This window comes from Pan troglodytes, chromosome 13 (genome assembly GCF_028858775.2).
Source record: "Pan troglodytes isolate AG18354 chromosome 13, NHGRI_mPanTro3-v2.0_pri, whole genome shotgun sequence".
Classification (NCBI taxonomy): Eukaryota; Metazoa; Chordata; class Mammalia; order Primates; family Hominidae; genus Pan; species Pan troglodytes.
In genome coordinates, this window is record NC_072411.2 from 69,826,474 (window position 1) to 69,839,193 (window position 12,720).

The 12,720-nt window shown below is 40.4% G+C and overlaps 1 protein-coding gene across 5 annotated transcripts in view; it reads left to right on the top strand.

Annotated features, from left to right (window-relative positions):
* The window catches only part of B3GALT1 (beta-1,3-galactosyltransferase 1), a 496,697-nt gene that overhangs the window by 436,586 nt on the left and 47,391 nt on the right, over window positions 1-12,720 (top strand). For 4 of the 5 annotated variants that reach the window (XR_008546520.2, XM_054678792.2, XM_024354639.2 and 1 more), the window contains one exon: window positions 4,883-5,004. The gene's annotated coding sequence lies outside the window, so the exon portion shown is untranslated. Of the gene's footprint in view, window positions 1-4,882; window positions 5,021-12,720 lie in introns of all 5 variants that reach the window. The other variant, XM_024354640.2, reaches the window with a different exon arrangement.

A 12,720-nucleotide genomic window follows, 5' to 3' on the forward strand; every position in this document is an offset into this window, starting at 1 on the left:
CTCTCTGAGTTTCTTAAAGATAATAGTATTTGCATACAGCAATTGGATATTGAGTTGCATACAGCAATATCCTTCTCAGGATGGACTAAGTTTAAAATCAACTTTTAAAATAGCTGGAGTGATTTTAACTGAAATTCTTTGGTTGAATTCTTGGCTAATGTATCTAAAATCTTCTCCTACCTTCTGCACCCTAAACTGGCTGCAAAAATATTTTATGACTTCATTAAACAAATACATGCCATAATTATTGTTATTCTACTTCATTAGTATGAATGACCATGTTTACAAGTAAAGGCATAGCAATACATTTAAACAAAATCATTTCAGTAATCATTTCAGCTGGGTTTGTTTTTTCTTTCTAAGTACTTTATTCAGGATATTGTTTGATCGTTCTAGTACTTATTAAATACTTCTTTGATAACTCTGTCACTTGGGCTTTGGAGGTCATATCACTAAGTTGTATCTTAAAGAGATTGTTCCATTTTCATGGGAGCTTAGTTGCCTCTTTCAGAAAGGCAGTAAGAAAAATCACTGATAGCATGGCAGGGATAGAAATCCTGAGATTAGATTAATACTTGGTAGAACAGAGGAGGCTTGGCCTAGAGAAGCTATAACAATACAAGACTTAGGATTATTGTATAGAATTCCTTCTACTGTGGCACTGCTAACAATTAAGAATTTACTGGGGCCGGGAGCGGTGGCTCACACTTGTAATCCCAGCACTTTGGGAGGCTGAGGCAGGCGGATCAGGAGGTCAGGAGATCGAGAACATCCTGGCTAACACAGTGAAATCCCGTCTCTACTAAAAAAAAAAAAAAAAAATTAGCCAGGCTTGGTGGTACACACCTGTAGTCTCACCTATTCGGGAGGCTGAGATAGAAGAATTGCTTGGACGTGGGAGGCGGAGGTTGCAGTGAGCCGAGAGTGTGCCACTGCACTCCAGCCTGGGTGACAGAGTGAGACTCCAACTCAAAAACAACAACAAACAACAGCGAAGAATTTATTGCATGAATTTGGGCACAGAGATATGGAAGCAATCTTTCTTCACTGTGGCTTTTCTGGCAAACCAGCTTTCTAGGCAAGGGAAATGGGAGAACCCCTGGTTTCTAGCATTGCCTATTTTTGTGTTATAAACGTATGTGCCACCAGTTTCAAGATATCAACATGATGTCATTGAATGCGAAGTTGGGAAGAAGTGTGCACCACCAGCTCTGCCCAAGCCCATGCAAGCTGGCCTGGCACCCACTGGACTCTGCAGAACCATCCCAGCCCCAGAGCTCCCTGCAGGGTCAGCTCAGGTCTGTGCTGTGACTGCATCAAGGTTCAGACTCTCCCTTTGCCTTCTTCTTTCTCCTCTCACATTAGAGACAGGTGTTGTTCCTAAGAACATGCTCCAATAAACTTCCTGCGTGAGAATCTCAGAGTCCCAAAGCGACCCCACCTATAGTGAAAAGAAATTGAAAGTTAAGTTCATGATCATTGAAAAATAGAGAGCGAAAGTCCTCTGTTCTCTCTCCTAAATTCATTAACTAATTGGATCAACTGTGGCCTCCACCTGGTTCCCTAATGAGTCATAGAATTTACCTTGATAAGTTAATAAATGGGCAACTCAGTGGCGCTTTGTGTTTTGTTCTGTTGGTCTTTATTTAAGTCCTTTATCTCAAACAGACCACACACAAACCAGGATCAAATGTAGCCAGATGCTGACATTAGAGATCCACAGTACAAAGTCCTTTGTTGCCACAGAGGGCTGTAGCAAAACTGGGAAGACTAAATCTCATGTCCAAATATTATTACTGTCTTGTTTATCCTATTATGTCACTAAATTCTCCCATAGCTAGCACTCATAAGTCGGTATACAGAAAGAATGGATTTCTCAGCCATAAACAGCACCGGCAAAATTCCTTTTTGCCACATGAAGCGAAAAAGAAGGGGTGATATTAATGAAATGTAATGGAGTAATGTGCTAGAATAGCTATAATTTTTAGACCTGGTAAAATTGTAAACTAGATTAAAATGTGGGTGACAAATGTTGAGTCTAAGCTATTTCCCCAGAAAAACACAACAATTTCTATAGTCAATTTTCAATTATCTGCCCAAGGAGAAATAGCAATAATGGCAATTATCCAAAAGAGTAGATAATGAACAAATTCATTTCTACTTGACTTTGAAATATTATTTTGTATTCTGAAACCAACATTTGAATGTAGATGCATTTTATATTCTGGAACGTTGCAGTGCCTCTAACTTAAGTACTAAAATTACACTTTAGAAATCAGACTAAAGAAAGTAGCTTATATTTTTCATCTTTTCTTGTACAATACGTTCCCACTTTCTATATTATTCCTGTGAATAGATGTCATTATCTCTTAGGATAATGTTCAGTTCATTCTAAAGCAGAGAAAATTTGCATGTATATGTTTTCTAGTTAATATTTTCCTGCACTGATGGCAATTAAGTATTTTGATTAAAAGGACACCCTCCTTTCCTGCCTCTGCTTTGCTAAAATTATTTTTTAATGTGTGAAAACAAAAATCCCAAAACAAAACAGAATGGATATTCAAGATAAAAGTTACATCTAAGTAAGATTTAAGTTTTAAACCTGCATCTGCCCATGGAAAAATGACTTAGCTATTTACACATTTTCCACACCTTTTTTTTGGCCCTGGTTTGGTTATTTTTCACTCAGTGAATGCTATGATGACTATAATAATACCTAGGATAGCGTCTGTCTCACGACAGCGTTCAGTAACTTCTCATTTCTTTCATTCCTTGCTTCCCTTTTCTTTGTTCAATAATATTTTATAGAAGATGCTTCATATTAAGGCTTCATATATTTCAATAATGTTTATGGTTTTTTCCACTCTTTCCATAGTAAATTCTACAAAAGCAAGGAAATGTTTTAAAAATATCGTAGAGTAAAATCTTTCAGGTGCTATTTTTCCAATGTCAACATTCAGTACGTGTTTAAATTCTTAAAAGCTACCTCCATTATTTTATCAATATTAAGCAAATAATCTAGTAAGTAAGAGATATAGCACTTTAAAGAGCAGAATGAGGGTTCATGCAGACTAAAAACTGACTACATGCTCTCCTGTCTTATGCTTACTTACATGGTACACTCCCATTATTAGAATAAGACATTTTTTACATAAGGCAAAGGATTCCCAAGTGTTGCAATACTTTTGATTGTTTCTGGGACTCTTTTGCTTTGGTATTTGACTTGATAAGCAGTTGGTGTTTGACTTGATAAGCAGTTGGTGTTTGGCCAAATAGACGTGCTCTCCTTTAAAGTTCTAAAATTTGTCTTCAATTGAACAAATGACAAGGCACTGGAGAGGTAGGTTAAGCAGCTGTCTAGGCTGAGTAGATCTAAGTTCAAACACTGGCTCCACTAATCCCGGGATGACATTGAACAATAGACTTGCTCTCCCTCAGTCATGTTTTCTCATTATTAAAATGAAGGTAATAATACAAAACTAAGAGGATTGTGGAGATGATGACAGATAATACGTATAAGTAACTTGGTGTAGGCATTCAGTAAATGTTGGTAGTTGTTACAAATACTAGCTAACGTTGATGACTACCTATGCAAGCACCATCCTAAGCACTTTCTATGTATTCATTTATTTGAACCTCATGACAACTCTAGGATTCAGGTACCGTTATCATGATTTTGCACATGGGACCTAGAAAGGTTAAGTATCATCAGTGGCTGAGTCAGTCTCTAAACCCAACCCATACACTTACCCATCACACAACAGTGATTATCATAGAAACAGAGAGTCTTTTAACAGAAACTGGAACCAGCAAATGGATCCACTGGAACCCACTTGTGCCTCTGTCCATATTGTTCACATGGGGCCACACTGCTTAAACACCATCCCAAACAAATGCCTTTAATAAGAGTTTTATTTCATATGAGGACCCATCACATTTCAGTCACTCAGCATTACCCAGAACTTACTCTATGATATACATGAACAGTTAGAATAGAACATTCCACCTTTTATTATGAAGCTTTGTATACATATAGCTTGAGACCCAAGAATCTGATCAATAGGAGGCAGGTCTAGTTGGCTTCCATCCTGTTATTTAAACAGGTCTGGATCAGATTCAGCCAGTGGCAGAGTGGTCATAAGTGACACTAAAAGGTCTTAAGTGAAAGGGAAGGTGCGCATGCCTAAAATCCCAGCTGTGCCGTGAATGAACCAAATGTCTTTGCCCAAAGGCAGCTTCAGCCCTCTGGACCTTTTTTATCACTTGGAAAGTTAAGATGTTGCAGAAGACCTTAGGTAAAAGCTGGCCATCCATGTGCCAATCCTGACCCCTCACATGGACTTTGGTTTTAGCCTTGTCTGACCTGTGCAGTTTTGTTTTATTTTTAAAATTAATTAGATCCTAAAGTACAAAACTCAAAATATTTCACATTTAAAAATCTATATTTCTGTTTTTCCCTAAAAATTAGACGTTGTGACATCATTGGGCCTGTTTATCTTTGTGGCATCAGTCAAAATCATCAACTAGACCTGAGCAGTAGCTGCCCCTTCAGATGGGGCATGGGCTCAGTAGCTCATCACAGTACCAACCATTCCTTATTATCTCACACCCAGTCTGCTGGCTCATTGATACCACCTGCATGGGCTTGAAGGCATCTGAGTTTGTAATCCTAGTACCAGTTGAAACCCTAAATGAGGTTAATTTCTTCATTCTTTTTTCATTCAGTCCACCTCTATTCAACGCCTACCCACATGCCATTCTTTGTATTGTATTGTCCTTAAATAGAAATATTTTTTTAAAGTGGCAGTTCTGTTTTCATTTCTCTGAACCCAATTCATTTCCGTTATTTCTAAATTTTTCTCTCTTCTTGGTGTCCACTTAGGGCTACGCAGCTTGCTCCTGGCACGGGCACCTTGAATCTCCTCCTCACACAGATGGAGACCATGCTTGATTTCCTGAACTTGTAGTAAGAAGAAGGAAAACACAGCACGCTGGAGCCAACAGGTAGGCGAGAAACCAGGTAGGCGAGAAACACATTTCTCAGTTATGCAGCCCAGCGTCGAAAAATAACAGCAACTCTACAAAATCAGAAATCAGCGTCTAAGGACTAATGAGCAGAGAGAAAAGTCTAGGTTTTTTTCTTTATTAATGTTTACCTGCTATAGTATGCAAAATATCCTTGCCATAAAAGCCTTATTTCTTTTTTAAAATTTTTAATTTTATTTTAAGTTCCAGGATACATGTGTAGGACGTGCAGGAAAAAGCCTTTATTCTGAAAGATATAGGAGAAAAAAACTCATAGCTTAAAAAAAAGTGTCTTTTTAAAAAATTCATACTTACAAGTGTCTATGAAACATTTTAGTGGTGACCTCTTTTAAGATAAACTATTAGGTAACTAAAGATATGCTTTAGATGACCTAAGACAATTCCTATTTAAAACCCATTTCTCCAAGGCCATCACTAATTGATTCTTGAAACTTCTTTGCTGAAGTAAACTCATCCCACAGGCAATTGTGCGTCAATCATTTCTTACTTCAGTTGAAAATAATAGGATTTTGCATAGAAAATGATGGTACAGTTATTAAAAGTCTCTAAAATAGTGAATAATTGTTAAAGTGTTTTTATTTAAAGTGATAAAAAGCAAGATAAATACTTAGAATATTCCTTTATACACTAAATGGCACATTAAATAAATAAAAATGATTGCAGCCTATCCGGACTGTGATTCAGGGAAAGAAGCACCATGCTGGCAAGAGGTCACCTGGATGACACTCCTATCTTTCCCATCATAGCCTCTGTGACTTTGGGCCACTTACTTAACCTTTCTAAACTACAGTTTCCTTGTCCGTGAAATTGACAGTTATTTCAGAGTGTCTTCAAAATGCCAAGCAGAATCGGACCCTGAAATACAATTGTTAGTGGAAGGTGGCAGGTAGCTCTGAGCCAATTCCCTGTGAGCTATTTTTCCAAAAGCAAGTTCAACAAAACTCCAGTTCACCAAATGCCTCTCTCCTGGTTCTTATTTACAAAATTCATAGTAATTTGCACTGGATATGTTGGTTTTCACAGCCTTTGGAGATTTCTGTAAGGTTTCAGTTGATAGTTTTCTCCCTCCGCTTACTGACAGCATTGGAAGGAATGTGCAGTTTGTTTCAGCCCCTGACAGTGAGTAGCAAGAGGACCCTCTGATGAGGAGCAGTGGAGCAGGGTCAGCACACAGCCTAAACGGGTGGACACAGACTAAGAGACATGAGATTATACTCATAAGGATTCTCCAAGTTCAAGACAAATATACTGAGTATTTTAAATATATGAAGCCGATTGGGTACTTTTGAGAACAGCTTTATGGAATCAGCCTGCTGGTATAAATAATACTTCTTTCCTCTTAGGGATCTTAGCATCCAATGGAGGAAACAGACTGAAAACAAAACAGAAGATAAATAAATAATACAATTACAAATTGCAATAAGCACTATGAAGAAAACAAACAGGGTGCTCAGGTAGTGAAGAGGTGGAACCTGCTTTAGAAAGGGTGGTTAGGGGAGGTGTGAGAGTCAAGAGAGCTCTCCCTGCTTCCCTTCCCTTCTGGGCACATGAAAGGACCAGGTAACTTGGGGCCATGGGATGTGGGATGACCAGTGAGTTGTGAGTAGAAAGGATCTATGGCACTTCCATGCTGGAGCATTTAATTGCTGTTGCAGGACTCCCTGGCTCCCTTCCCCTGTGGCATTCTGACTGGTGATGTGGCTCAAGGTGTGGTTTTCTCCTTCAGCCTGGAGCCTGTGTGACTGCAAAGAACAGAGTGCCCCCCTCCGTCCCCCCAACCCATGGACCCACAATGGACCTGTAACCTGAGCAAACAACAAACTTTAATTGTCTTAAGCCACTAAAATATGGAAGCTATTTGTTAGTGCAGCGTAACTGAGACTATCCTGACTATTTATTATTATTAGGGGCTTTAAGACAAAAAGCGTTAAGCTTCGCTGGTTTGTAAAATTGAAAGATAGCCATTATGGCTGGATTACAGCAAAGCAAGAAAAAGTAGCAAATTAGAGTTCTTCTTCTACTACAGGCTGCCTGCTTCAGGCTGTTCTGATGTTTATATTCCTGGCGATGCTTTAAGACAGATTAAGTAGCTTGACTCTAAATGCTTTTGATTTGTTTACACAAATCAAACTCTCATATTTTATCTCTGCCTCTAGATTATGATAGTTTTTATCAAGAACTTTGCATGTGGGCTATTGATATGATAATGCAATCCTAATGCCTTCCCAAGAGCTAAGAGCCTCTATCCTTTCAGTCAATACTGAGATGCACTTGGGTGTATAGGCCATTCATAGCTGAGGCTTGGGATGGGCAGTTCACAGCACTTTGCAATTGAATCATATGTAATACTGTGCAGTTTTTAAGCTCTCAGTTTTTCATATCAATTTCTAATATTCTGGCAACAGAAGCTAGTGAAAAGCCCAACTTTTATGGGACTCATCATAGGCCCTTGAATGTTTAAGTCTTTTGCACTTAAGATCTTGTTTGCAAACAAAACAAAACCCCCGAGCAGAAAGCAAATTGCATGATATCCAATTTATCTTCTTTGGAAGAAAAGAAGAGCTGAGTCAGCCCTCATGAGTTTTGACTGACAAGGAAGGTACTTTTTTTTTTTTTTTTTTGAGACGGAGTTTCACTCGTGTCCCAGGCTGGAGTACAATGGCGTGATCTCTGCTCACTGCAACCTCTGCCTCCCGGGTTCAAGTGATTCTCCTGCCTCAGCCTCCCAAGTAGCTGGAATTACAGGCATGTGCCACCATGCCTGGCTAATTTTTATATTTTTAGTAAAGACAGGGTTTCACCATGTTGGCCAGGCTGGTCTCGAACTCTTGACCTCAGGTGATCCACCCGCCTCATCCTCCCAAAGTGCTGAGATTACAGGCGTAAGCCACTGCACCCAGCCTAGGAAGGTATTTTTTTATCCTTGACACTGCTCAGATAGAGCCACTGATATTATAACTGCCTTTATTGTAGTTTGGTAGCTTTACAGGAAGTACACCTGTCGGTTATTACAGTCATTCTTATACAGTTCTTAAAGTGTTAAGGATTTTTATTTGAGATGAGTGAACTCTCACTAAAGAAAAGGAAAGTTGGGAAGGGGAAAGGAAATGGATCTGTGAAATCTCACTAAAGAAAAGGAAAGTTGGGAAGGGGAAAGGAAATGGATCTAAAATTAAAATTATATCCTTAATATAGTCTAGGCTTAGCGCTAGGTGCTTTCATATGCATTACTGTTCCCCTATCCCCACACAGTGGAGGAAGCAGCTCAGAGAAGTTATGATCACTCAGCCAGTGAGTGGCAGACCAAGGAAGAGGTCTTCTCCCTCTAAAGACCCTGCTTTTTCCTCTTTATTATGTAGACTAGAATGTCAAAGTCTCCTGTACCATCCCCATAGTCAAATCCAAAATGGCCAAATCTCACATTCCAAAAATCCTGCATTACCAAAATTTAAGAGTTCTCTAAAAAAATAAATGCTAGGTCACTACTACATATTGATTTATTACATATCCAGGTTCAGAAGAGGCTCTAAACAGAGCTGGTTATAATAGGCTGTACTCTGCTAATTGTGCATCTTCCCTTTGTTCCGCCTCATCCTGTGTAATTAACACAGTCTTGAAAGTAGAAGTTTCCATGACATTAAAATTCTTACACAGCGCACCCTCTAATTATTTCATATCTTCACATTAGGGACCAAGATACTCATGGTTGAGGGTGGAATTCTGTTATTTAATTACTTAAAGAAGGAGCACAGGAAAACCAAGACAAAGAGATTATTAAAATAACGTTTACACTTGACTCTGAGTTGCCTACACACAGACCAAGGCACAGGCATACATTTCTTTTCGCCTTCTCACTCCCACCTGGCTTCAGACCTCCTCTCTCTTGGCACCGGTTTTCATCTCAGTTATGCCTGTTGCCATCTCTTCCTATCAAGGACTTGCTTATTCTTCAAGCCCCACTCAAAATTCACTCCTCCACATGCCTTTTCAGATGTCCACAGTGAAAATTAAGCTCCTTCTTCCCTTACCCGAGGGCACTTTTTACTAATCTTACAGCATCTCTCTGCATTGTACTGTGAGGACAAGGGTGGGACAGAGAATGCTGATGATTCAATCAAATGTGTTTTCTCTTTTTTCTTCCTGGACATGTAGATAGACTGCATTTCCTAGCCTTCCTTAGAGTTGGGCATGGCCACATAATAAATTTCTAGCAATGCAAAATGAGTAGAAGTGACATGCTTCATTTGGAAGCCAGGGTTTTGAGGAAGGAGGTATGCCTCCTCTATGTTTTTTGCCTTGCTGCCATCAGTAAAGGAACTCTGAGACCCCCCCCAGGTGGGGGCCCCATGGGGTGAAGAAAGCCTGGGTTCCCAAATCACCAGGTGAAAAGCTTTCTGGCCAAGCAGCAAAGCTAGGTTGTTACACAAGAAATAACCACCTATTGTGTTAAGGCTTAGAAGTTTAGGGCTTATTTGTTACAGCTGCTGGTGTGGACCTAACAGAGAGTATGCATCTTTCTAAGTGTGTGCTTGAGTGTGTGTGCTTATAGAAGCCCCAAAAGGACTGGAACTAAAAAAAAATCATTCTTAACTGTGTGTAAAATTAAACTGAGTTGGTGCCTCATTTGGAAATGGAGCAGATGGTCATTAAAATGAAAAGTGGAGGCTACTCTAAAGCATCTCCAATATTAGGAATGCCATTTTCTCATTTGCAAGCAGCTGTCTAGAATTTTGTAAACAATCTCATAGGTGACTAATTTGGTATAGAGAACAAAAGGAATACCCAGTTAGTTTTCATGTTAAAATGTGCCCTGGTTCATTTCTCATTTGAATATTCATTATTTCAATCAACAAGTACATATGGAACACATTCTACATGCCAGGCAGTCCTCTAACAGTGCTGATCCATGAACAGTGGCCTCAGCTCATTCCAAGTACACAGGCCAGTGGGGGAACCAAATATCCACTAAACTCATCACACTGCTGAATATGCTGTCAGCATATCACCCAGGTTCTCTGGTTCCTCTCTTGGAAAATAAGAATGATAATACTGGCTATTTCTCTAATTTTAAATTAGATATTTAGATATAACAATTATAAAATATTTAGCAGTGTGCTTGACACTTGAACTTGGCAAGCACGTGATAATTCTTAGCTATTATTATTTGCTTTGATTTAGAGAAATACTATGAGATTGTGTAATAAAGGAATCTGAGTAGGCTGAGGAAGGGGTGTGTGGAACACAACAGTTTCCTCTGGAAATGACTCCTGATATGATAGCTGAGAAGTTGGGAAGAATATTCCAAATTCTTAAAACTAGAGTAAAAACAGTATATTCAAAGAACCCATGATGGGGACTTCATTTTCAGGAATTAAAAGAAAAAGCTAGTTTAGCTGGAGTCTAGAAAGCAAGGGGAAAACTGCAGCAGGATAAGACCATGTAGAGCCTTGGGAACCAATCATGGTATGATTTCCAACACGTAATGGCACAGAATGATAGGATCAGACTTAGTTTTTAGAAAGATCACTATAGCTGGAGTGTAAAGAAAGAGAATTAGAGGACAGACTGAGAATAGGCAGCTACTTGCAACTTGCAACTTGAGAAGTTAATATAGGAGTCAAGATAAGAGATACCCATAGCTTGAGTGGTGGTAGTGGAGCTTGAGAGAAGTAGAGATATAAGAGAAATTTCTGAAGTGACATTGGCAGAATGTGGTGATGGATTAGGTACAGAGTTAAGAGGGGAAACCGGGACTTGACTCCCGGTCTTGCTCTCGGTCCTCTCTACCACTCCACCCTCCAGGGCTCATGGCTTGATCCTCTCCAGCCTCAACCTGGCCAGGTTTCCCCTCAAGCCTCCAGAGCCTAAGGAAGAGGAGTTGACAGGAAGGACAGGGACCAGTGTCATTTGGTCCCTGATCTCTCTTGGGACAGGTCCCCAAGCAGCTGAGCCAGAGCTGTTAAGAATGGCTCCAGGTCTTTCTGATACAGAGAGGTACATTTCACAGAAGTGGGGAACCATGAAAGAAGATCAGGGTTGCAGGATCATGAATTTACCTTTGCATATGTTGCATTCAGATGCCCTTCAGATATCCAAGTACACAATTAGATGCATGGGTCTGGAGATCCATAGAGAGAGATCTCTGAGCTAGAATATAAACTTAAGAGTTATTCACATGCAGATGGCAACTGAGGTCATGGGCAGAAAAAAAATTGCATAGAAAACAAGCAAAACTGCCTGTAATCCCAGCACTTTGGGAGGCCGAGGCGGGCAGATCACCAGGTCAGGAGATCGAGACCATCCTGGCTAACACGATGAAACCCCGTCTCTACTACAAATACAAAAAATTAGCTGGGTGTGGTGGCGGGCACCTGTAGTCCAGCTGCTCAGGAGGCTGAGGCAGGAGAATGGCGTGAACCCGGGAGGCGAAGCTTGCAGTGAGCCGAGATCGCGCCATTGCACTCCAGCCTGGGCAACAGAGCAAGACTCCGTCTCAGAAAAAAGAAAACAAGCAAAACTTAGAGTGAGAAGAAAAGAAGGCCTAGGACCTTGCCTTGAGGAACTTGTTAGCAAAGGAGACAATGTTAGTCAGGGCTCTCCAGAGAGAAAGAACCAATAAGATATATGCAGGGTGTGTGTGTGTGTGTGTGTGTGTGTGTGTGTGTGTGTGTGTGTGTGTGTGTTATATATAAATTATATATATATAAATTATATATACATATATAAAAAGGCTACCAATAGAAGACAATTCTCTTACTACTTCCACGTTGTCAGACTCAGAGTACACCATAAATAATTTTTCCCCTTAGAGCACCTTTTTCATTTTCACTTCTGAGATAGGGATCGATCCCTTTTCTCTGACCCACCCAGGGCAGTTGTTCAGAAAGCACACCACTCTTGACTCCAGCTCCTGTAGAAATGAGAGACACTGTGATTGTGCATCTGCCCCTCTGACTTTGTCTCGGGCTTGGGCAGGGAGTCTGTGCCACAGCCCTTGGCTCCACTCTTCTATCTCTGTAGCCTTGCATAGGTGTTTAACAACTTATCCAGCTTGTAATTCAATATCCACTGTGAGGTTGCCAGGTGGTTTTATTTTTCCTTTTAAATTAAATACTGATAAAGATCTTAGACCATGACAAATTCAGAGCAAATGTTACAAATGTTTTCCCTCTGATTCCTTCTCTTTCAGTCCGATAAGCTAAGGCCTTAATTTCAGCATCATTTCTTTTTATTCAGAGTAGAGATTGGTGCCATACAATTTCCCTCAAGATGGGCTTTCCTTGACATTCTTCAGCTGAGCAGAGTAGCAGACCCTCACCTCTGCATTTGGTTTCTACATCTTGCCTACATTTCCTAAAGTGATGTGGGGTGAGCCTAGGTCACACGGCAGGGAATGGGTCAGGTCACTTGACTCCCGGTCTTGCGCTCAGTCCTCTCTACCACTCCACCCTCCAGGGCTCATGGCTTGATCCTCTCCAGCCTCAACCTGGCCAGGTTTCCCCTCAAGCCTCCAGAGCCTAAGGAAGAGGAGTTGACAGGAAGGACAGGGACCAGTGTCATTTGGTCCCTGATCTCTCTTGGGACAGCTCCCCAAGCAACTGAACCAGAGCTGAGAAAGAGGAGGCAACAGGAGATGGTGGGCTAGACTCAATTCCCTGCACATTAGCATAGCAG